The 25,151-nt window shown below is 42.5% G+C and overlaps 1 protein-coding gene across 2 annotated transcripts in view; it reads right to left on the bottom strand.

Annotated features, from left to right (window-relative positions):
• The window catches only part of slc24a4a (solute carrier family 24 member 4a), a 74,433-nt gene that overhangs the window by 15,429 nt on the left and 33,853 nt on the right, over positions 1-25,151 (bottom strand). The window lies entirely within an intron of this gene.

Here is a 25,151-nt window from a genome sequence, read left to right as displayed (position 1 = left end):
ACTAAGACCAGACGAAGAGAACACATTACACCGGTTTTAAGTGTCTGCACTGGCTTGCCTGTGAGTTTTAGAATACATTTTAAGATTATTTTATTGGTTTTTTAATCAATCCATGTTTATGCACCCCAATACATGTCAGACATGCTTTTTAGTTACGTAACCAGTAGGTCCCTCAGGTCCTCTGGCACTGGCCTTGTAACTATCCCAAAGCCTAGGACCAAGTGGCATGGAGAGAGAGCTTTTAGTTACTATGCCCCCATCCTCAAGAATAGCCTGCCAGAGAACCTACGGGCATGATACACTAGCACATGATGCCGTTTTATGAAAATTGCGATATAGCAAGCTAGCTGACTAGCTTTATGGGTGTTATGACAGGAGTATGAAATTGTAAACCAGGCTGTCGTCTTGTGAAACAGTGGATGTAAAGAATCTAGATAGCTAAAGCGTTTACTGCAAATTGAATGTACAATTTTGTAAGCTTGCTTTGCTGATATTTTCCATGCAGATAGATGAAATAACGTAGCTAGCTATGTTCTTGCTTATTGTGCAGTGGAGGATAAAAGTACCTGTATGCCTATGGATGTGTAGCTAGCTATCTAGCCGATCTGTGTATGGACCCAAACGTTTAGTATACATATTAGTTCAGAACCTAGCTATGAACCTCAGCTATCATAGCCAGTTATATCAACTTCAAAACAGTTTGAATGACATTAATGCCTATGGATTGAGTAGAATATAATATAACTTTGTGCCAAGGATCCAAGTCGTATATACATGTAGTTATTACCATGCTTGAGATCCCCACATTGTAGCCTGTACATTTAATATATTCACTGATCATGTACTCTACCTTGGCAAATAAAAGTACAGTTCAGGTATGACTGTCTTTGAGATTATTTTTCAGTCATATCGAACACCAGGAGTATCACATTCCAGTCTTTGTATGATGCTGTGTCTGCACATAAACTCAGCAAAAAAAGAAACGTCCTCTCACTATCAACTGCGTTTATTTTCAGCAAACTTAACATGTGTAAATATTTGTATGTTAATAACAAGATTCAGCAACTGAGACATAAACTAAACATGTTCCACAGACATGTGACTAACAGAAATGGAATCATGTGTCCCTGAACAAAGGGGGGGGTCAAAAGTAACAGTCAGTATCTGGTGTGGCCACCAGCTGCATTAAGTATTGCAGTGCATCTCCTCCTCATGGACTGCACCAGATTTGCCAGTTCTTGCTGTGAGATGTTACCCCACTCTTCCACCAAGGCACCGGCAAGTTCTCTGACATTTCTGGGGGGAATGGCTCTAGCCATCACCCTCCAATCCAACAGGTCCCAGACGTGCTCAATTGGATTTTGTTGGCCATGGCAGAACATTGACATTCCTGTCTTGCAGGAAATCACACACACAGAACGAGCAGTATGGCTGGTGGCATTGTCATGCTGGAGGGTCATGTCAGGATGAGCATGCAGTAAGGGTACCACATGAGGGAGGAGGATGTCTTCCCTGTAACGTACAGCGTTGAGATTGCCTTCAATGACAACCAGCTCAGTCTGATGATGCTGTGACACACCGCCCCAGATCATGATGGACCCTCCACCTCCAAATGGATCCTGCTTCAGAGTACAGGCCTCGGTGTAACGCTCATTGCTTCGACGATAAATGCGAATCCAACCATCACCCCTGGTGAGACAAAACCGCGACACGTCAGTGAAGAGCAATTTTTGCCAATCCTGTCTGGTCCAGCAATGGTGGGTTTGTGCCCATAGGCGACGTTGTTGCCGGTGATGTCTGGTGAGGACCTGCCTTACATGGCCTACAAGCCCTCAGTTCAGCCTCTCTCAGCCTATTGTGATCAGTCTGAGCACTGATGGAGGGATTGTGCGTTCCTGGTGTAACTCGGGCAGTTGTTGTTGCCATCCTGTACCTGTCCCGCAGGTGTGATGTTCTGATGTACTGATCCTGTGCAGGTGTTGTTACACGTGGTCTGCCACTGCGAGGATGATCAGCTGTCCGTCCTGTCTCCCTGTAGCGCTGTATTAGGCATCTCACAGTACAGACATTGCAATTTATTGCCCTGGCCACATCTGCAGTCCTCATGCCTCCTTGCAGCATGCCTAAGGCACGTTCACGCAGATGAGCAGGGACCCTGGGCATCTTTCTTTTGGTGTTTTTCAGAGTCAGTAGAAAGGCCTCTTTAGTGTCCTACGTTTTCACAACTGTGACCTTAATTGCCTACTGTCTGTAAGCTGTTAGTGTCTTAACGACCGTTCCACAGGTGCATGTTCATTAATTGTTTATGGTTCATTGAAACAGCATGAAAAACAGTGTTTAAACCCTTTACAATGAAGATCTGTGAAGTTATTTGGATTTTTACGAATTATCTTTGAAAGACAGGGTCCTGAAAAAGGGACGTTTCTTTTTTTGCTGAGTTTATGTATTACAATTATACACTTCAACAGTGTTTACCAATCTTGGTCCTGGGACATCAATGGTTAAACATTGTAACTAATAGACTAGAAACAGGATTGAACTAGTTAAAGTCTGATTTGTAATTCATATATACAGAAATATCATTAAAAAAACAGTACACTACACTTCCTATGCATCATGTAAATACTGTAAAACCGGTTCATCTCAATATCTAATGCCCTTCATCTGCATTGATCTGATAAACACAGGATAGGTGGAGTATTTCATCAAATGAGAGACTTCATTTCATCCAGTAGAGAATGTGAAACACTTTATTGAAAGCAGTTCATTATCCAAGTGTTATAAAATACAAGCATTATAAATACTATAATTGTAAAATTATAAATACAAGTTCAATCTGTACTTCAATGCACATCTGTTGTGCATTATAAAAACAGAGGAAGAAAGAGGAGGTGGTGAGAGAGGTGTAAAAGACAGAAAGGGAAAGAGGTAAGAACATAGGAGCAGGGAAGGCAGCATATGATTAATGAATCACAGTGCAACCCAAATATTCTCTCAGTTCATCACAATTACATAATAGTGTCTCTAGTCGGCCCGAAGGTTATCTTAAAAGCGGGTGAGGTGGCAACGATGGAACTGGGGGTTGGCATCCTCTGTTACATCAAAACATATCCGCAGACGAGAGACAGAGGGAGAGAGATATAGCATGTTTATGCCTTGTGTTTTCATTTTTTATTCTAACATTGTTAGTCATCATAATAATCAGGAGGTGAAATGCAAAACTGACCTTGGATCGTTAACTCTGGGACTACTACATCTCTATCTGTATTTCAAAGTAAAGCATCTCTTTAATAATACTTCCTGTTGACCTGACCAAGTGACCTCTCACCTCTGATCATGCTGTGACCTCTATGTAGCCAGTTCAGATGTGGGAGGGGTTCACCGACACAGCTGATATAACCTAGAGGATTTAGAGAGAAGAGGAGAGAGGGATGAAGTGAAGGAGAGACTTATTGAGAAAATAAGGTAGTTAAAGGGACAGTGTTCAACAGGAATCTGAATCATGAACGGACACACAAGGACAAACAATATAGCGTAGTTATAGAAATAATGAAGTGTCTTGCTATTCTCCGAGGTTGGCCCTCTTGCCTAAGGTGGAAGGAGCCATGGTTATACACCTGAGCCTGCTTACTGCACAACACAATCAATCAATCAGATTGATACATGAGTGTGTAGGTGTGGGTTATAGGTTGTCTAATTGTTCTACATTTTTTCAATACGGGTGATTTAAAATAGCCTGTTTTGTTTTTTTACAGACATCACACCCTTACCTGAGAAGCAGAAATAAAAGGGAGAGAAACTGGGAATTGAATAACTGCAGTTGACATAGCTAAGTAAATGGAAGAATACTCTTCTTGCAATGTGAATGGCTCTTAAAATAGCCTTTGGTTGTGCATAGTGTAGTCTGGTGTTGCCAGGGAACAGCACCCTCTTTGAAGAAGTAGGAGTTGAAGATCTCCAGCACACGGATTGCCTCTTTTGCTGCGTTGTTGGACCCCATCCTTGAAACATCCTGCAGAGCAGCAGACTTCTCCTCTGACACATGGCGGCGAGCTGCAGATCCACTCATGGTCCTCGTGTCCATCCTCATGAAGTTACGCAGGACACAGGTAGCCTTCACACATCTGAATTCCTCCAGGAGGCAGTCCCAGATGACCCTGGTCACCCAACCTTGCAGTGCCCTACATGTTAACGGTAGGCAATCACTTTGAAGGAATCTCCAGTTACAAGGTATCTGTAGGAATATGGAAGACAATGTAATTATTAGACTTTTACATCACCAGGTCATTGTGGATTACTAAAGTATAATATCCCTGATAACAAATCATGATAACATTGGATTGATAGATGCATGGGCACACATGTGCATGTGTAGCATGTGACAACAGCAGGATCATATCAAGGATAGCATCACAAATGAATACATAAATACCACTTGAAGCTTGATGATGAGTTGATCATTTGAATCAGCTGTGCAATGCTAAGGCAAAAACTAAAATGTGTACCCCTTTAAGTCCCCAGGACTAGGACTGTGAAGGCTACTGCTCTTCATTGGGACCTCTTCATATGTAGACAGGCTTTCATAGCTCTCTTTATCTGAGGACAGAAAACCTCAAGAAACAGACTTCATTATAGTCAGATTACACCGCACTGAATATTATGTTACTATTACCTCCATCCTCACTTCTAGGGACAGGAACTACACAAAAGTACCTGCCCTATCCAGAATAGCCTACTCTCTCATTGACAGTTGGGGCTGCTATCCTTTCACCCTCCTCCATGGCTGTTAGCTAGCTACCTACAAATGCGATTGGAGTTCGTTTTTTACAGTGATAAATACACCAAGATAGCTAGCTAATTTGAAGTTAGGTAGATGGTGATATTTCATTCACTTAGCTAGCTATCTATAGAGTATGTGAAGTTGGCTAGATAGCTAGCTAGCCAACTAGCTAGCTCATTTAGCAGCTCATTTGAGTTAGCCTGCACTGTAGCTAGTTAGCTAATAATACATCATTTTTTTACATTTTCAAAATGTATTTACTTACTTGAATAGGTTCTCCCAGCCATGTGGACAATTGGAAACAGGGCAGCAAAGTTAGTTTGTCACCAGAACGTTTAAGAGGATATTACTATTGAACTATGTACCCATTTAATAACCAGACCTTCATACAAACTTGCTATGCTGAATTCTTGACGCACAATTGAACATGCTGCCATATGCTGCCAGCACGCCCACACCCACAAGCGAGTCACAATGGGCTGCCTAAGCCGCAAGCGGAAATTTCCCACATCTGGTGTACATTCACCATAAGGGGGGGCTGAAACTGTGGACATATTCAAAAGGGCTCTTAAAACACACCTTTTTAGCTCTGCTATTCCTTAGTGTGCTTTTTTATATTTAAGTTTTATTGTTATTCTTTTGTTTTTTATCTTTTGATGTTTGTTGTGTAGTAAATATTTCAGTTTTATTTTGTATTGTTTTTTATGCATGTTTATTTTCCTGTGAAATGCATTGTGTTGCAGCAATGTCTGAAATGTGCTATATCAATAAAGCTTGATTGGATTTGATTTGACAGGGTGAATTTGAGTCTTAACATTCATCAAAGAGTTTAGGTGAGTCTCAGTGCTTTGCCCCCAGAGAAGGCTGGAATAGCATGTGAGTCCTACCTCTGGAAGCCTTGGTGATTAGTAACCATTCCACTAAAGCTAGCTGGGTGAGTCTGACTCCTGACTCTACAGCTAGCTGGGCGAGTCTGACTCCTGCCTCTAAAGCTAGCTGGGTGAGTCTGACTCCTGCCTCTAAAGCTAGCTGGGTGAGTCTGACTCCTGCCTCTAAAGCTAGCTGGGTGAGTCTGACTTCTGCCTCTACAGCTAGCTGGGTGAATCTGACTCCTGCCTCTCGAGCTGTGTGGGTGAGTCTGACTCCTGCCTCTACAGCTAGCTGGGTGAGTCTGACTCCTGCCTTTACAGCTGTGCGGGTGAGTCTGACTCCTGCCTCTCGAGCTGTGTGGGTGAGTCTGACTGTTGCCTCTAGAGCTGTGTGGGTGAGTCTGACTCCTGCCTCTAGAGCTGTGTGGGTGAGTCTGACTGCTGCCTCTAGAGCTGTGTGGGTGAGTCTGACTCCTGCCTGTAGATCTGTGTGGGTGAGTCTGACTCCTTCCTCTAGAGCTGTGTGGGTGAGTCTGACTCCTTCCTCTAGAGCTGTGTGGGTGAGTCTGACTCCTTCCTCTAGAGCTGTGTGGGTGAGTCTGACTCCTGCCTGTAGATCTGTGTGGGTGAGTCTGACTCCTTCCTCTAGAGCTGTGTGGGTGAGTCTGACTCCTTCCTCTAGAGCTGTGTGGGTGAGTCTGACTCCTGCCTCTAGAGCTGTGTGGGTGAGTCTGACTCCTGCCTCTAGAGCTGTGTGGGTGAGTCTGACTCCTGCCTCTAGAGCTGTGTGGGTGAGTCTGACTCCTGCCTCTAGAGCTGTGTGGGTGAGTCTGACTCCTGCCTCTAGAGCTGTGTGGGTAAGTCTGACTCCTGCCTCTAGAGCTGTGTGGGTGAGAGCTATGCTACACCACAGGGTGATCTCCCTCAGGAGCGGTGAGCGGTGCTAGGTTAGGCTCTGTTGCCCAAACGGCCCATCTGTTCCTTGATCGGATCAGTGGCCTCTTCGGCCCCCAGTCTCCTGAGACACAGAGACCCAGCGAGGTCCATGTGTCTCTCTGCAACCTCTCCAACCAATGACATCATTACCTTTGTCACCATTCTCTCTCTCTCTCTCTCTCTCTCTCTCTCAAAGACAAAGTAAGTACATTTTCCTTAATGATGAAGTTATCAGCAAAGTCAGTGCTAGTAGGATAAGACAAGTGTGCGTACTAGTGCAAACAAGTTTGTATCTCTCTCTCTTTCTCTCTCTCTCCCTCTCCACATCATCCATAACTGGCATCTCTCTCTGGTGGGTTGGACAGAAGCCCACTAGACACAAGATGCCCAACAGGGATACAGAAGGGAGACATACAGTATGTGTGTACTCCCAACTCCAATCAAACCACACACACAATGTACAAATACACAGCTAATGGACAGACCTCGTCCTCAAAATAATCTAGGCTGATCAAAATAGTAGCAAATGAATATATCTGTAATTATCAAGTCATAGATAACACTTCAAATCGAATGCTGCAATTCAAAATATTATACTGTACTGACTGAAAATACACTACAGTATATGTATTACAGTATATTAATTGTTCATTATTGACTAATGTACATTATTATCAACAGTACAGTAGTATACTCTAGCATCAGATTCCATTGCAGCCATAGCGGCAGTAGTAGCAGCCTCCCTCCCAGAGGCATATATCAAATGGTGGGGACACTGTAGCCTTGATCACATTTCCAGCAGGCCCTCGGCAGCCAATACCTTCCCCCACTCTCCCCCACCCTCCCCCATAACAGAGGACAGGCCTCAAGGTCACCTCCCGGGAAAGGAGAGAGAAAAGAAGGGAAGAAAGGAAGGGAAGGAGAGGGGAGAGCATCTCTGTGAGCTAGAAGCTAGCTATCGTACAGCGTAGCGTCATCAGCAGCCCGCTGCTCCAGTCCACAGAGCGCTCACACAGCATTTTACTGTCACACCACTAGCACTGTCTGCTAGCCTCACTGTGATTCAACCTGACAACCTATGCTATTTGGAGTCTGCTTTTTGATAGAGTGTGTTCAGAATTGTTATATAAGCTAGAGAGAGTTTAGCAGTTTGGATTTCGCATATCAACTACAGCGTATAAATAAACAGATTCAGGTTGATAAATGTATTGAGAGTATGTCACGACACCGACGGATGGTAGCGCCCCTCCTCGACCGGGCGGCGCTCGGCGGTCGTCGTCACCGGCCTACTAGCTGCCATCGATCCTTTTTGTTTCACTTTCTGTTGGTTAGGTCTAGGTAGGCACGCACCTGTTTTGGTTTAGTTATTAGTAGGGGGGGTTATTTAGTCTAGCAAGGTATGTCTGTGTTTGTGCGTGATTATTTTCGTCAGGTTGTACGTCTGGGGAACAGGTGTTTTTTCCTTCTGCCTGTGGGTTTTGTGGCAGTGTGTTTTGGGCTGCGTCCCTACGCTGTGTTCGGGCTGTTAATGGGTATTTGTTTTACCTTGCCCTGCCCTACCTGTTTTTGGCAAGTGTGGATTATTTATTAAAGACGAGTGTTCACGGACTTGTGTCTCCTGCGCTTGACTTCAACCCTCCTGCTTCCTTGAGCATTCTGACAGAGTAGTTAGTAAATTAAGTGTTTGTATAATAGCCTAATGCTTTGAGATCTGCCTTGGTTTTTTAACCTAAACATACAGTAGCAGTCAAAAGTTTGGACACTGGACACAGATCCCCGCAGTACTGCTGCTCATTCTGTTCACCAGTTCTGGAGGTCTACATCACCGGCCTTCTAGGTGTCACTGAACTGGATCATCACCACCAAACCCGGACTGTCTTATCTCATTACGCACACCTGATTCCCATTCCCCCTGATTAGTATGTGTATATATGTGCCCTCTGTTCCCCATTGTCCTTGTCCTATGTCCGTTGGTCTTGTGAGTCCATGCGCTCTGTTTTATTCGGTTTTTGTTACTACGTGTATTTTTGTGCACTTGTTATTACGGGACCTGTCCCGTGAATTATTTACAGGTTACACCTCGCTCTTTTGTTTTGGGTAGAGAATTTTTAAAAACTATTACATATTCCTGCGCCTGTCTCCCATCCTTATGCAATGTGTCAAACACACCTACTCATTCAAGGATTTTTCTTTATTCTTACTATTTTCTACATTGTAGAATAATAGTGAAGACATCAAAACTATGAAATAACACATGGAATCATGTAGTAACCAAAAAAGTGTTAAACATATCAAAATATATTTTATACTTTAGATTCTTCAAAGTAGCCACCCTTTGCCTTGATGATAGCTTTGCACACTCTTGTCATTCTCTCAACCAGCTTCATGAGGTAGTCAACTCCCCGCTGAAAAAGTTTGAAAACCACTGCCCTAATTATGGAGGTACCTACCTGTGTGCTGTGTGGGACAACTATGCTACCAGCTACTGTTTCTGTGTGTGTGACTTTCTGTGTTAGTGTGAAAATGGATCCGAAGGATGCCTTGGGGATGCATCTCCCACACGTCCATTGGCCTGCTGTGTGCATGCAGAACGAAAATAAGGACTTGGGGATCTGTGACTTCAACAATGCTGTCACTGAGCAGTTCACCCTGAAGGACAGACGAATGGACTAAGGTAGGCCTAAATGCATTTTCCTTTGCAATTTGCAGGTTAGACCTCTGTTGAATGAACATGAGAATAGACAACATCCCTTTGATGCATTTGATTTATCAAGCTAGAATTAAAAAAAAATTGACGTTATGAACTGCATTTTTCAGTCATTTCAATTGTTGATATCAACATTTTGCTAGAAGCTTTTTTATCATATACTGTATGTGTGCGTAATAATATGTCAAATAATATTATTATGTGTGTGTTTGCGTGTGCCACGTGCAGTGCATTGGAAGAATTCTAAATCCATTATGAAAGACTATGGAGTTTTCTTTGCAAACTATTTGGATGAAATGTGCCCATATTGGTCTTTTAGTGCCACCTATTGGTTGTTACTGTGGATGCTACATCAGTCTAAGCTGAGCTGAGTTGAGTAGTGTGTAATTTTGTCGGATGATATGAAATATGCCACCATTGTAGGCTATCGCTTGTGTATCTTGGCTACATTGGTATTTACATTTCGTGAAAATTCTTTTTCAATTTCAGTTAATAGCCTATGTCACTCTCGTTGTTGAAGCTATCTGTTGTATGGTGAACTTAGGCTTCATCAAGGTTTATTTGTGAGTAAATCTGGCTTCGATAATAGCCAGTGCACCCTGACCTCCAGGGTGACCCCATTGATTTTGTTAGTCACTCTTATTCAGATATCATATGAACATGACATAAGTCATGGCAAAATGTGTAGAACGGTAGGAAATTAGCTTTAAAACTGCAATTTTTCTCTTCACACCACTGGCAAGAAGGGGCGCACTAACATATTTTGTCTGTGAGGTGGGGGGGGGCCCAAACCAAATCTTGCTTAAAGCCCCAAAAGGCTAGAGGCGCTTCTGCCTCTCTTTAGCACTCCCCTTACCCGGATCCTCCAGGATGCTCCTGCCTCCATCTGACAGGTGCTCCATTAAAAGAAACCCAACCAGCAGTGATCAATAATTGAAAACAACACCATTACTCTCTATGTAGTAGACAACAGCCAACCAGCACATTCAGCTAGTTAGTGTCTTACAACAACAAATGTAAAAAGACAAACATGCAATCAAGAAGTTAGGTTAGGACACAGTTATGTACAGTGGGGGAAAAAAGTATTTGATCCCCTGCTGATTTTGTACGTTTGCCCACTTACAAAGAAATGATCAGTTTTTCATTTTAATAGTAGGTTTATTTGAACAGTGAGAGACAGAATAACAACAAAAAATCCAGAAAAACGCATGTCAACAATGTTATAAATGATTTGCATTTTAATGAGGGAAATAAGTATTTGACCCAATCTCAATCAGAAAGATTTCTGTCTCCCAGGTGTCTTTTATACCGGTAACGAGCTGAGATTAGGAGCACACTGTTAAAGGGAGTGCTCCTAACCACAGCTTGTTACCTGTAAAAAAGACGCCTGTCCACAGAAGCAATCAATCAGATTCCAAACTCTCCACCATGGCCAAGACCAAAGAGCTCTCCAAGGATGTCAGGGACAAGATTGTAGACCTACACAAGGCTGGAATGGGCTACAAACCATCGCCAAGCAGCTTGGTGAGAAGGTGACAAAATTTTTTGCACATTCTTGTCATTCTCTCAACCAGCTTCATGAGGTAGTCAACTGAAATGCATTTCAATTAACAGGTGTGCCTTAAAAGTTAATTTGTGGAATTTCTTCCCTTCTTTATGTGTTTGAGCCAATCAATTATTTTGTGACAAGTTAGGGGTGGTATACAGAAGATAGCCCTATTTGGTAAAAGTCCAAGTCCGTATTATGGCAAGAACAGCTCAAATAAGCAAAGAGAAACGGCAGTCCATCATTACTTTAAGACATGAAGGTCAGTCAATCCGGAAAATTTCAAGAACTTCCAATGTTTCTTCAAGTGCAGTCACAAAAAAAACATGAAGCGCTATGACGGAACTGGCTCTCATGAGGACCGCCACAGGAAAGGAAGACCCAGAGTTACCTCTGCTGCAAAGGATAAGTTCATTAGAGTTAACTGCACCTCAGATTGCAGCCCAAATAAATGCTTCACAGAGTTCAAGTAACAGACACTTCTCAACATCAACTGTTCAGATGAGACTGCGTGAATCAGGCCTTCATGGTTGAATTACTGCGAATTACTGCAAAGAAACCACTACTAAAAAGGACACCAATAAGAAGAAGAGACTTGCTTGGGCCAAGAAACACGAGTGGTGGACCAGTGGAAATCTGTCCTTTGGTCTGATGTGAGATTTTTGGTTACAACTGCTTTTTCTTTGTGAGATGCAGAGTAGGTGAACGGATGATCTCCGCATGTGTGGTTCCCACCATGAAGCATGGAGGAGGTGTGATGGCGTAAAGGTGCTTTGCTGGTGACATTCAAGGCACACTTAACCAGGATGGCTACCATAGCATTCTGCAGCAATTTGCCATCCCATCTGGTTTGAGCTTAGTGGGGCTATCATTTGTTTTTCAACAGGACAATGACCCAACACACCTCCAGGCTGTGTAAGGGCTATTTGACCAAGAAGGAGAGTGATGGAGTGCTGCATAAGATGACCTGGTCTCCACAATCACATGACCTCAACCCAATTGAGATGGTTTGGGATGAGTTGGACCGCAGAGTGAAGGAAAAGCAGACAACAAGTGCTCAGCATATTTGGGAACTCCTTCAAGATTGTTGGAAAAGCATTCCAGGTGAAGCTGGTTGAGAGAATGCCAAGTGTGCCCAAAGTTGTCATCAAGGCAAAGGCTGGCTACTTTAAAAAAATATATATTTATTTTTCTTTTATTTAACCTTTATTTAAGTCAGTTAAGAACAAATTCAAATTTTCAATGACGGCCTAGGAACGGTGGGTTAACTGCCTTGTTCAGGGGCAGAATGACAGATTTTTACCTTGTCAGCTCGGGGATTCGTTTTTGCAACCTTCCGGTTACTAGTCCAACTCTCTAACCACCTGCCTTACACTGCACTCCACGAGGAGCCTGCGTGGCAGGCTGACTACCTGTTACGTGAGAGCAGCAAGAAGCCAAGGTAAGTTGCTAGCTAGCATTAAACATCTTATAAAAAACAATCAATCTAAACATAATCACTAGTTAACTACACATGGTTGATGATATTACTAGTTTATCTAGCGTGTCCTGTGTTGCATATAATCGATGCGGTGCCTGTTAATTTATCATCGGATCACAGCCTACTTCGCCAAACGGGTGATGATTTAGCACTGTCGTTGCACCAATGTGTACCTAACCATAAACATCAATGCCTTTCTTTAAAATCAATACACAAGTATATATATTTTAAACCTGCATATTTAGTTAATATTGCCTGCTAACATGAATTTCTTATAACTAGGGAAATTGTGTCACTTCTCTTGTGTTCCGTCAGAGTCAGGGTATACGCAGCAGTTTGGGCCGCCTGGCTCGTTGCGAACTGTGTGAAGTCCATTTATTCCTAACAAAGACAGTAATTAATTTTCCAGAATTGCACATAATTATGAAATAACATTGAAGGTTGTACAATGTAACAGCAATATTTAGACTTATGGATGCCACCCATTAGATAAAACACGGAACGGTTCCGTATTTCACTGAAAGAATAAACGTTTTGTTTTCGAAATGATAGTTTCCGGATTCGACCATATTAATGACCAAAGGCTTGTATTTCTGTGTTATTATGTTATAATTAAGTCTATGATTTCATATTTGATAGAGCAGTCTGACTGAGCAATGGTAGGCAGCAGCAGGCTCGTAAGCATTCATTCAAACAGCACTTTCGTGCGTTTGCCAGAAGCTCTTCGCTGTGCTTCAAGCATTGAGCTGTTTATGACTTCAAGCCTATCAACTCCCGAGATTAGGCTGGTGTAACCGATGTGAAATGGCTAGCTAGTTAGCGGGGTGCGTGCTAATAGCGTTTCAATCGGTGACGTCACTCGCTCTGAGACTTGGAGTAGCTGTTCCCCTTGCTCAGCAAGGGCCGCGGCTTTTGTGGAGCGATGGGTAACGATGCTTCGAGGGTGGCTGTTGTCGATGTGTTCCTGGTTCGATCCCAGGTAGAGGCGAGGAGAGGGACGGAAGCTATACTGTTACACTGGCAATACTTAAGTGCCTATAAGAACATCCAATAGTCAAAGGTATATGAAATACAAATGGTATAGAGAGAAATAGTCCTATAATTCCTATAATAACTACAACCTAAAACTTCTTACCTGGGAATATTGAAGACTCATGTTAAAAGGAACCACCAGCTTTCATAGGTTCTCATGTTCTGAGCAAGGAATTTAAACGTTAGCTTTTTTATATGGCACATATTGCACTTTTACTTTCTTCTCCAACACTTTGTTTTTGCATTATATAGAACACTTGTTTCGTAACTGCCTAAAAAGAAGCCAATCAGCATCAGAACATGATTTCCTTGCTTTAGCCCAGGCTAGATTACGGTGGTGAATAATACAAGACAGCTCAGAAGAAAAGCATGGATTATCCTGCCCTTTAACCCCGAACCTGCGGAATGGGGCATGTTTGTTTACTATTTGGAAAAAACCATCATGAAAGAATTTCCAGGCAGTTTCCACATCAGGGATAAGATCAATCTTGCTCCAGACAAAATAAAACAAATCATGAAGGAAAGCCTGCTCATTAAAACACTTCAAATGTCTCTTACGAATAAAACGTGGGTTTGTCTTAGGAATCTTAGTATTTCTAACAGCAACAACAGCAAAATGGTCACTTAAATCATTACAAAAAACACCAACCACAGAATATTTATGTGGAACATTTGTCAATATCAAATCAATCAGGGTAAATTTATCTGGGCATTTGAGATTTGGGCGAGTGGGTGAGTTAATCAACTGGGTAAGATTCATAGAATTACAAAATATTTTTAAATCATCAGACACCGGCTTTAACCAACACCATTTGAGATCACCAATCAAGATCATTTCACTGTAAAGAAGTTTAGACATAAGGTGCGTCGGAGAAGAAAATGCATCACCGAGAGCAGAGGGGGGTCTATAACAGCCAATCACAGTTATAGAGAGACCCTTTGAAACCTCAATATTCAAAGCAAGAAATTCCAACTGTTTACAAATAGTTTCAGACTTTGCCACACTTACAGGGAATTTAGTTTTTACATATATAGCCACACCCCCACCTTTCTTAACTTGATCAGTGCGATACACACTGTAACCATTTATACAAATATCCTTATCAAGAACAGACTTGCTGAGCCAGGTTTCAGAAAACACAATTACATCAGCATCAGTTGATTTAGCCCAAATCCTAACCCCATCCATTTTTGACAACAGGCTGCGTACATTTAAATGAAAAATAGAAAAAAAAGATCTAGATTTAAAATCAGAGGGGGTTTGTAGACAATGCATATCAGGGCCAGGGTTAGGTTGCACGTTACCTGATATCAACAAAAGAAGAATAACTAGGCACCTCTGTTTAATAACCTTGCACGGCTTCTCTTTTTTAAGAGACCTACTGCAAGCGAATTCTACAAGTGAGTTGCCCAGACAATATAAAACAGTCATTTAAAACCATTAGACTTTGGTAGTGACACAAATTCATACTGTTCACATCATGCTACAAATGCATCGGCACTTGGACGAGTGGACCAAGTGAAAAAGAGCGAGTTCCTGCAGACAAAATGTCTAATGGACGGGAGAGCACATTGTCAGATGTACTCACCCAGCGACAATGTTCGTTTTCTCCAGAGTTCAGTAAAGTCAATGCACAAAGCAATACCACGAAAATTGTCAATTTCCCTTAGAAATGTAAGAAATAGAGGCCAAGGTAAGGGGAGAGAGGGACAGTGTGTATGTATGAGACTGTGTGTGAGTGTTTGCGCGTGTGAGTAGATTGGGTGTTGAGGTCGATTGAGAGAAAGGGTTGGGGATTGTTGAGCTGCCACTGACAGCCAGGCGAAGAGCAAAAAGGAGCAGCTTGGATGAGACACTCCGCGGACAAAGAAGGAACTCAGGCCAGCCAGAGATAGGGTTACTTTGGAAAACTTCAAGTTATGAAGTGCCGAGTTGAGGGAGACCCGTGATCTTTACACCAGCAAAAACCAAATAGTTTGCACTACACAACAAGGAAATGACTCAACCATAAATAAATAGGTTATTAGTAGGTTAAAATGTACTAGTCACAGACAAACGACTTGACATGCTGCCATCTTGGATTGATTGACTTTGAAGAATCTAAAATATATTTTGATTTGTTTAACACCTTTTTGTTTTGCTCTAGGACGCCCACAGGCCTCACAAGACCAGTCGGAAGGTTCCCTGGTACCAGTTGAAAAAATGAATGGAAGTATATAAGGAGACTGTTTAGTACCAAAAATATTATTGCCCTAATAGTGGTAAGTGGTATATATATATTTACAGCTACTGTAGCTACTCTGTTTTTGCACCCATTGGCTGATTTATGAAGGTCAAAAGACATTTATCTCTTTTCGTTTGTGTGTTCTTTGCCTTTCCCATGGTGATGAATGACAATGGATTTTACATGTTTGCCTCATTTTTATACATTTTTATACATTTTTATATAGTGAAACATGAAGCCATGGAAAGCCACAATACAGTTCCTTAAACAGAGAGGAAAAGTCGAATTGTAGTGCAGATTTAACTTTGTTTTGAGTTTGCCAATAATTTTGCCACCTATCTTATTGAGATTTTTTTTATTACTCATCTTTATGGGTGCCAATCATTTTGGAGATTACTGTACGTGTGTGTCTCTGAGTGCTATGTGTGTGTTTGGAAGATGAATAATCAGACATCATCTCTGTCCATAAGGAGTGTACTGAATCAACTTCCCCCACTAGCCCTGGACATAATCATTTTTTTCATTTAAGCAAACAGCTGTCACTAGCCTCCAGCAGAGTCATGGAAATGACACTGTGGGTAAAGTATACTGTAGCTAAATGTCCCTCTCATTTCTCTAATAACTAGGCAGAGTGAGAGAGGACTGAAGCCTGACAGCAAGCAAGCGTAGTTACTGTCCTAATTCAGCATGCAAACCAAAATTTATGAGCATATCACATGACAATATGATGGCAGCACTGACTGTGGAATCATGAGTCAATGAGCGACACCCAGTGAGCGACACCCAGTGAGCGACAGCCATGGCTGGCACACATGCACACAGGCAGGCATGCACACACACATGCAAATATCTTTGTATTTACATTTTACTCGTTGCTGTACATATTTTTGTCTATTTGCTATTGTATTGTTGACATTTATCTTTATTGTTCAGGTTGTTTGATATATTCCAATTGTAGGTTTTTGTAATTAAGTTATAGTCTATTCTAATAGGATTTTCTATTAGTTAATGACGTTAGCTAGATAACGATATATAAACGTTATATAACCATCTGTAGATGCTCTACAGATGGTTATATAATCAACAAACTATCTGTTGATAAACAACTGCTTGCTAAGGTTATGTTAGGGTTAGGTTTAGAGTTAGGGTAAGGGTTTAGGTTAGGGCTAGTGTAAGGTTTAGGGTTAGGATAAGGGGTAAGGTTAGGGTTTTTAGCTAAACAAGTTAGTTAGCTTTCTGCTTACCAGCTCGAGGGATGGTATATTGTTTTGCTCCAGGCTACAACTATATCTCTTTAGCGGGAAGGTGCTTGTTTTATCGGTTCCCAAACTATGTTGTCCATGGAGTCTTTAGGTCCGTCTGATAAGGTAAGCTATGTTAGATAGGTTTGCTAGCTAGCATGGCATCTCCCTCCTCTCCGTCCCCTTTACAACTAACCAATTTGGGGAAGCCAACGTTATAACTTACTGGTAGATCAACTAAACCAGTCTCTGGCTGTCAATATCCCGTAGCTTTGGTTATGTCAAAGGCATGTGACCTGAGGTGCATTTTTATTTTCTACATGTCAGAACATCGTTAGCTTTTTACTTATTTTGATTACATAAATGCTTCAAAATTCACAAAAACCCTAACCCTCTATTTCATAGAACAAAATGTGTCAGGTCTCCTAAGCCTGTGTTTACCACATACCCCACCACAACCCCCATTAATTTCCCTATAGGCTTTGGCCAACAAGCCATGGTGGAGTTAGGCTCGGTTAGTGCCTACAAAAATACTCCATTACTATTGCTCCCTAAAGGACTGCTACTACTTTGAGCATAGGTCTAGTGTATAGGCCTAGTAGGTAGAGTACAGTGGTAGATTTAGGACAACAACCAAATGGCTTACAACCATTTCCTCCTTGTCCCCCTACTGTCATGTTTGTTGGTTTTGTTGTGTTCTCAGGTAGCACTCCCTCATCTCAGCTAGATAAGCTCAACATCCTAAAAATAACTCCCTGGCTGACTCGGCTAGGGCACCTGACTGCAATGCTTATGCAAGAAACTACTACTAACAACAATGTGTCTTGATTTTCTCGTCCTCCCTCCCTCCCCTCCATCCATCCATCCATCTTTCTTTCTTTCTTTCTTTCTTCTTTCTTTTGCTTTCACTCACTCCATCCCCCCTTCCTAGCTCTCCCTCTAAATCACAGTAATAATGACTAAATCCAGAGCGCTCTCTTCCTTAAGGAAGCTAGAGGTATTTCAGAGGCATATTCTACTCTGTCTGAACACTACAAACACAAAGAGGATAAGAAAGGAAAGTGGATTGTTATGATTGCTCTATGAGCTACAGTGTCTCTCTGAACTAAACAATACTAATGACAGAACCATATTTTGCTACATACTTTCATTTTGAAGACCAAGATAAACGCTTGTTTGGAATATCAAAGCCTGTTGAAATACATTACATTTATCATTTCCAAAAATGTAAATTTCTCTAAATATGACTCCTGGTGCGTAATGATGGTTGAAATTCAAGCTGAAGGATGAAAGTGATGTTGGTGCTTTACTGAAAAGGATGATGCTGTTTTTGTATTGAGAATGCATCGTAATTATATAACTGCTTTGTATCTTTTTAATGGCATAGTAAATCATTAATGAAAATACATCTAATTATCTCAGATGAGAAGCTCATAATTAACTCAAAGCTCATAATTGCTTGCATTGTACCTCGGATATGGCTTTGTGTCTTGAAGATAGCCTACACTACAGCTACTAATGTGGAGTGTCACGTCCTGACCATAGAGAGCTTGTATTTTTCTATGGTAGAGTAGGTCAGGGCGTGACTGGCGGTTTGGTATAGTTTATTTATTTCTATGTTGGTTCTAGTTTCTTTTTTCTATGTTGGGGTTTTTGTCTAGTTTAATTTTCTATGTTGTGTTCTAGGTTATTTTTTCTATGTTGGGGTTTTTGTCTAGTTTAATTATTATATGTTGTGTTCAAGGTTCTTTTTTCTAGGTTGGGGTTTGCTATGATTCCCAAATAGAGGCAGCGGGTCATCGTTGTCTCTAATTGGGGATCATATTTAAGTTGTTGTTTTCCCACTTGTGTTTGTGGGAGATTATTTTGTGTATGTTGCACCGCTTCGTCACGGTTTGTTGTTTTTGTTTATTAGTTTATTGTATGTCTTGCATAGTTTCACAGTTAAATAAAGATGTGGAACGATAAACACGCTGTGCTTTGGTCTCATTCATACGACGACGGTGACAGAATCTCCCACCACCAAAGGACCAAGCAGCGTGTTCAGGAGGAATGGACCTGGGAGGAAATCCTAGACGGGAAAGGACGCTGGAGGCAGGCCGGGGAGTATCGCCGTTCGAAGGAGGAGATAGAAGCAGCGAGAGCAAAACGGCGACGCTACGAGGAACTAGCATGGCAACAACGGAAGCCCGAGAGGCAGCTCAAAAACAAATTGGGAGGGGGGCACACGGGGAGATTAGTGGAGTCAGGGTTGAGACCTGAGCCAACTCCCCGTGCTTACCGTGGGGAGCGTGTGACCAGACAGGCACCATGTTATGCGGTGATGCGCACTGTATCGCCAGTGTGCATTCACAGCCCGGTGCGCTCGTTGCCGGCCCACCGCATTTTCCGGGCTAAAGTGAGCATTCAGCCAGGACGGGTTGTGCCCGGCTCAGTGCTCCTGGTCTCCGGTGCATCTCCTCGGTCCAGGATATCCTGCACCAGCTCTACGCACTGTGTCGCCAGAGCGCCTTCACAGCCCAGTGCGTCCTATGCCAGCACCCCACACTTGCCTGGCTAAAGTGAGCATTCAGCCAGGGTCGGTTGTGCCAGCTCTACGCTCCAGACCTCCAGTGCGCCTTCATGGTCCAGTATATCCTGCACCGGTTCTACACACCAGGTCTCCAGTGCGCCTCCACAGCCCAGTACGTCCTGTGCCTGCTCCCCGCACTCTCCCTGAAGTGCGTGTTCCCAGTCAGGTATGTCCTGTGCCTCCACCTCGCACTCTCCCTGAGGTGCGTGTCACTAGTCCGGTGCCACCTGTACCGGTCCCACGCATCAGGCCTCCAGGGTGCCTCCCCAGTCTAGTACGTCCTGTGCCTGCTCCTCACACTCGCCCTGAAGTGCGTGTCACCAGTCTGGTGCCACCTGTCCCGGCTCTACGTACTAGGCCTCCAGTGCGCCTGCCCAGTCCGGCGATGGTCCCCAGTCCGGAGCCTCCGGCGATGTTTCACAGTCCTTAGCCTCCTGGGAGGGCTCACAGTCCTTAGCCTCCTGTGAGGGCTCACTGTCCGGGGCCTCCAGCGAGGGCTCACGGTCCGGGGCCTCCAGCGATGGTCCGGGGCCTCCAGCGACGGTCCCCAGTCCGGAGCCTCCACTGATGCTGGCGGGTTCACAGGATGAGAGGGTTCTTCGTCCTGCACCAGAGCCGCCTCCTATGATGGCGGGTTCGCAGGATGAGAGGGTTCTTCGTCCGGCACCAGAACCACCTCCGATGCGGGAGGATCCGCGGGATGAGAAGGTTCTTCGTCCTGCACCAAAGCCGCCACCAACATTAGACACTCCCCCTAACCCTCCCTTTTGGTTTCAGGTTTGCGGCCGGAGTCCGCACCTTTGGGGGGGGGGGGGGCGGGGGGTATTTTCACGTCCTGACAATAGAGAGCTTGTATTTTTCTATGGTAGAGTAGCTCAGGGTGTGACTGGGGGGTTTGGTCTAGTTTATTTATTTCTATGTTTATTTCTATGTTGGTTCTAGTTTCTTTTTTCTATGTTGGGGTTTTTGTCTAGTTTAAGTTTCTATGTTGTGTTCTAGGTTCTTTTTTCTAGGTTGGGGTTTACGTATGATTCCCAATTAGAGGCAGCGGGTCATCATTGTCTCTAAATGGGGATCATATTTAAGTTGTTGTTTTTCCCACTAGTGTTTGTGGGAGATTATTTTGAGTTAGTGTATGTTGCACCTCTTCGTCACGGTTTGTTTTTGTTTATTAGTTTATTGTATGTCTTGCATAGTTTCACAGTTAAATAAAGATGTGGAACGATACACACGCTGCACTTTGGTCTCATTCATACGACGACCGTGACATGGAGATAGTATACGTTGTTGACAGTCTAAGAACACTAGTACTTTGTTTGGCTCTCCACCCTCCTTTCATATTGTTTATGTTTATTGAAAGGAAATGAAATGAAGGCAAGACAGATTCAGTGGATATCGGGTGTAGAGTGGGGTGGTGGGAATGAGACTAATCGCAGACACACAGCACATTTAACATTTTAACCAACAACCATGCAACATCTCCTTTTGGCCTTTTGCTCCAGACAGACCAGCTTCGCACAGTACCACTGTGCATTTCTCAACACCACTCCAGAAGTGACATTACAGTGATAATTAATTACCAGTGTTATTTCTAACGGAGTCAGAGTCCATTACATTCACCTTTGAACTCACACACCAACAGCCGGTAGGTACATTATGGCACAGCTACTGTACTTTATGAGGTTTATTTGACATTTCATGTGCAGTCCCTGGGTCATCTTAAGCCACTCTAATCAAAACAACAAAAAACGCCATGGTAAAAACCCAGAGCCATAGGTGACTCGTTTCAGGAAACTAGGCGTATGTCGTGCGTCACTACTTCACAAGAGCACCGTTTGAACTTAAACCATTTTTTTTATCAAAAAAACTTTTTGGGTGAACTTTCATGTGCCTTAATAACAAACTTGTATGCCATCCATCTGTAAATACGAATAAAATTGTTAAATTACAAGCCTAGTTGGTTTAGGCATGGGAAAATACAGGAATCTTCCAGCTAGCCATGATTGGCTGAGATAATGTGTGGGCTGGACATGCCGAGAGATGAGTTCGGATTGGTCTGCCATGTAGCGCGCTTCTGTCTATAATATGAGCTGGTCAGTATGCACAGGTAATCCTTTCTAATGCGGCTTTTTTGAAAGATATCACGTAGTAGAACTGCATAAGTGTTGCTTTCAACTTTCTGGAGGACCAGGTTTTGAAATCAGTGGAATTAGAGTTTCATAGCTAAGGAGATGGACAAAATTCTGGCGTTTGGTTGAAAATATGCAGACAGAGTCGAAGAGAACACACAGAAGGCTGTTCTATAAAACACCTGTCTCCGGATTACATCTTCAAACTAAGGGCAACCATGGCATCTGTGACAGAGAAGGAGAAGCGTCCATCCATGTATACGAGTAAGAGAGTCTAGCTAGCTACATTTTCAGATATTACACGTTTCTAATTTTGTCAGAAAGTCGTTTTCATTTCAAGTTAAAGTGTACTGTTAACTAGCTAGCTAACATTACATGTATGATCTGTGTAGTAATATTATTCGTATCTCAGAGCCATTTGCATTGCTTGTTATAGCGTAATGTTAGCTAGCTAACATTGAACCAGTTCGGTTAGCTACCTACAGATACATTCAGGGTAGTAACATTATGAATTGGGATTATGGTTCATTGGTTAGCTAGCTAACATTACATGTCTAAACAACTATTTCAATAGAATGTTTATGATGTCACTGCGACAACTGTTGACAGACGTAGTTGGTAAATTCACTCTGGCTATCTACTCCGATTTCAGAGCACCCTCGTCTGAGTGTGCCAGAGTGCAGAATAACTGACGAATCTACGAACACTCAACATCCGTTGAATATGGCCGGTGTCAGTAAACGTTGGCACATTTTTTTAACTAAATTGTTGCTAGCAGCATAGTTGCAGTCACCAACGCTCTGGATAACATAAAAACAGCCTAACCAGCTCTGCTAGGCCAAGTAAAATGGTCAGATTGAGCTGTTCTCTCATTTGTGTCTAGAAGTAGCTAGCAGGCTAGGTAACGTTAGCCAGTTGGCTTGGGTGCTTGACTGCTGTTAGGTCAGAACGCTCGGATCAACCCTACTATTCGGCCAGAGCATCTAGTGTGCTCTCTGAACTCTCCGAGAGCGAAACACTTTGAATTTACGCACACTCTGGCACTCCAGATTCAATTCGTAGTATAAAATCAGCCTTTAGTCTTGAATTCTTTGGTTGTTTAGTACATGGCCTCACATGTGAATCCTTAAAGAGATGGTGGGGCTAAAGCTTAAAAGGGTGTGAACGATGCTGAATGGGTGCAGACAAAGAAGAGCTCTCCAGTAGGTACCAAAACATTGAAGGGCCATTTTCTCAAAAGTGAGGTTACAAGTTTATCAACTTTCCAAGCAGAATTACTTTCCCATTGTTCCTCAACTGTAGTGTATAATATACAATTTTCTAGCTCTGAGTCTCTACTTTTATTCAATGTAAAAAACACAATTTAGAATTTTGCAACATAAGACCGAATCGAGCCGGTCGGTCTCATATACTGTATTCATGCCCAGTGCCATCACCGAGTTGTGGCAGCGAAAGATTCAGTAGGTTGCTGGCACTACACGACTGGATACGAGTCTACTGTAGCTCTGTTGGAGTAACTTTTGTGGATAACTTTGACACCTTCTGGAAACAGAAGATGCTGTACAGAGAGGATGGGGTCCATCCAAATAATGTTGGTGCCTGGACCCTGTCCTCATATTTCAAGGCTGCGCTGAGACTAGGGCTGGGCGATATGACAAATCTCATATCCCGATATAGGTCATTTCATATCCCGATAACGATACATATCACAATATAGCACAATTTCTGTAAATTCAATTAATAAATAGTTTATATAAAATGACCACATGTAAAGGTCTATTTCTTATTACATTTTGAATTATACAAAACAAATAAAAGGTACTTATTCATATTTGATTATTTCTCCTTTTATTTAGAACCTTGGTGGAAATTTTCAAGCATGTAATAAAATATTAATATATAAATCTAAAAAGGTAAATAGAAAACACTTCAACTATAGTTGCAAACAAAATAAATATAGGCCTAAAATATATATATTTGACCTGTTTTGCATTTTATTTTGGCATTAATACGTGTCACATATCAATTTGCATTTGGTACCTTGGGTCGAGTGTTAGTAACAACTCACGAAACCCCCGTTTCTCGACCGTGTAAATTGGGGCCATGTCTTTGCAGATGTAAGTTGTAACGGCAGCTGTTATCTCCTTCCATCTTCGTGATTCTTTACCATATGGTGTGCCACGGGCAAAAGCCTCTTGCAACGTCTGAGTCGGGTTTGTTTTGAGCACTCGACTGTACTTTTTTGGGTCTCATCCGTAGACTCTCTCCGCACTGTTTCACATGATTACTGCGTAGGTGGTAAAAGAGGTTAGTGGTGTTTGAGCCTGTTGTCGGGACGGCATATTTTGCAGAGGACGGTTTTCTGGTCCGTGTCAGACTTTTCATATCGAAACCCCATCCATGCAACCGAAGTAGCCCCTCTTTTAGGTATGTGCTCCGTGTCTCCGTGCTCTCTGTCACGTTCACTCTACTCCATGTTTGTTTGTGATTCAAAACGCAAAGCGTCGTCCAATTGACAAAAGATATTGCCGTAAAGAGTGTGATTTGCGACACAACGAAATAAACGATAGAGCATAATATGAAACGATAGACGTTTTTCTATCGTCACACGATACATATCGTCATATCGCCCAGCCCTAGCTGAGACATTGACTTATCAACACCCCAAGTCCCGCTCAGGTAATCCCAACCATACATTATCAGCATTATCATCATACTGCAGCCCTGCAACAAGTAACCCTCATTGACTCTTGTTTTAACCCACTTCCTCGCTCGAGGCACTGGCCCAATGGTACAGTTGTAGACAATCTTGTATCTATATCAATTCAGGCCATCCCTATGGTATAAGTAAGGGGTTACCAACTGAGCATAGTATGCTTGTATTAGAGACTCGGTCTGATCTGAAATCCATCAGCTGCGGCATTGGACTGATTCATGTTAATGCCAGAATTTTAATTTAGAAAATGTATATTTTTTAAATTATGTTTTCACAAACGTATGTTAACATTCTAGTAATATCTGAAACTTTGCTAAATAAGACTGTGACGATACTGATGTGCCTCTGACTGGGTATAATGTTTATAGATCTGATAGAGTTGACAGAGGTGGGGGTGTCACCTTCCCCATGTGCTCTTGATAAGGTGTCTGACTTGCTATCTAAGTATGCTAAATCTGAACAATTAATAATGGCCGATTTGAATCTGAATTGGATGACACCAGTGTCAGACAGGCTGAAAGATATTTGTACTGAGCTAAATTTGACCCAGTTGATATCCAAGCCCACATGGCCAAATCCAAAAGATCCAGTGAAATCAACCCTAATTGATATCATTCTGATTAATACACCAGAGAAATATGCTGCCAGTGGTTTTCTCTCTGGATATTAGTGACCATTGCCCAATTTTCTGTATTAGAGATGTGAACTTGCATAAATCTAATCCCTGTGTCATCACTAGGAGGAATGATCTTCATTTGAGTGACCATGAACATATCTCATCTATTCCAGAAACCAAATTAGATTTCAGCTATTTTGCAAATGTTTTCAATACTATCACATGCCCCTCTTCAAAAAAAAAAGAGTTCAAAATAGATCTAACGCTTGGTTCACTCCTGATTTATCTGAAGTTATGCACAC

The sequence above is a fragment of the Salmo trutta genome, chromosome 33, assembly GCF_901001165.1.
Source record: "Salmo trutta chromosome 33, fSalTru1.1, whole genome shotgun sequence".
Taxonomy (NCBI): Eukaryota; Metazoa; Chordata; class Actinopteri; order Salmoniformes; family Salmonidae; genus Salmo; species Salmo trutta.
Note: the sequence above shows the minus strand (reverse complement) of the source record. Positions and strands in the feature narration are given on the sequence as shown.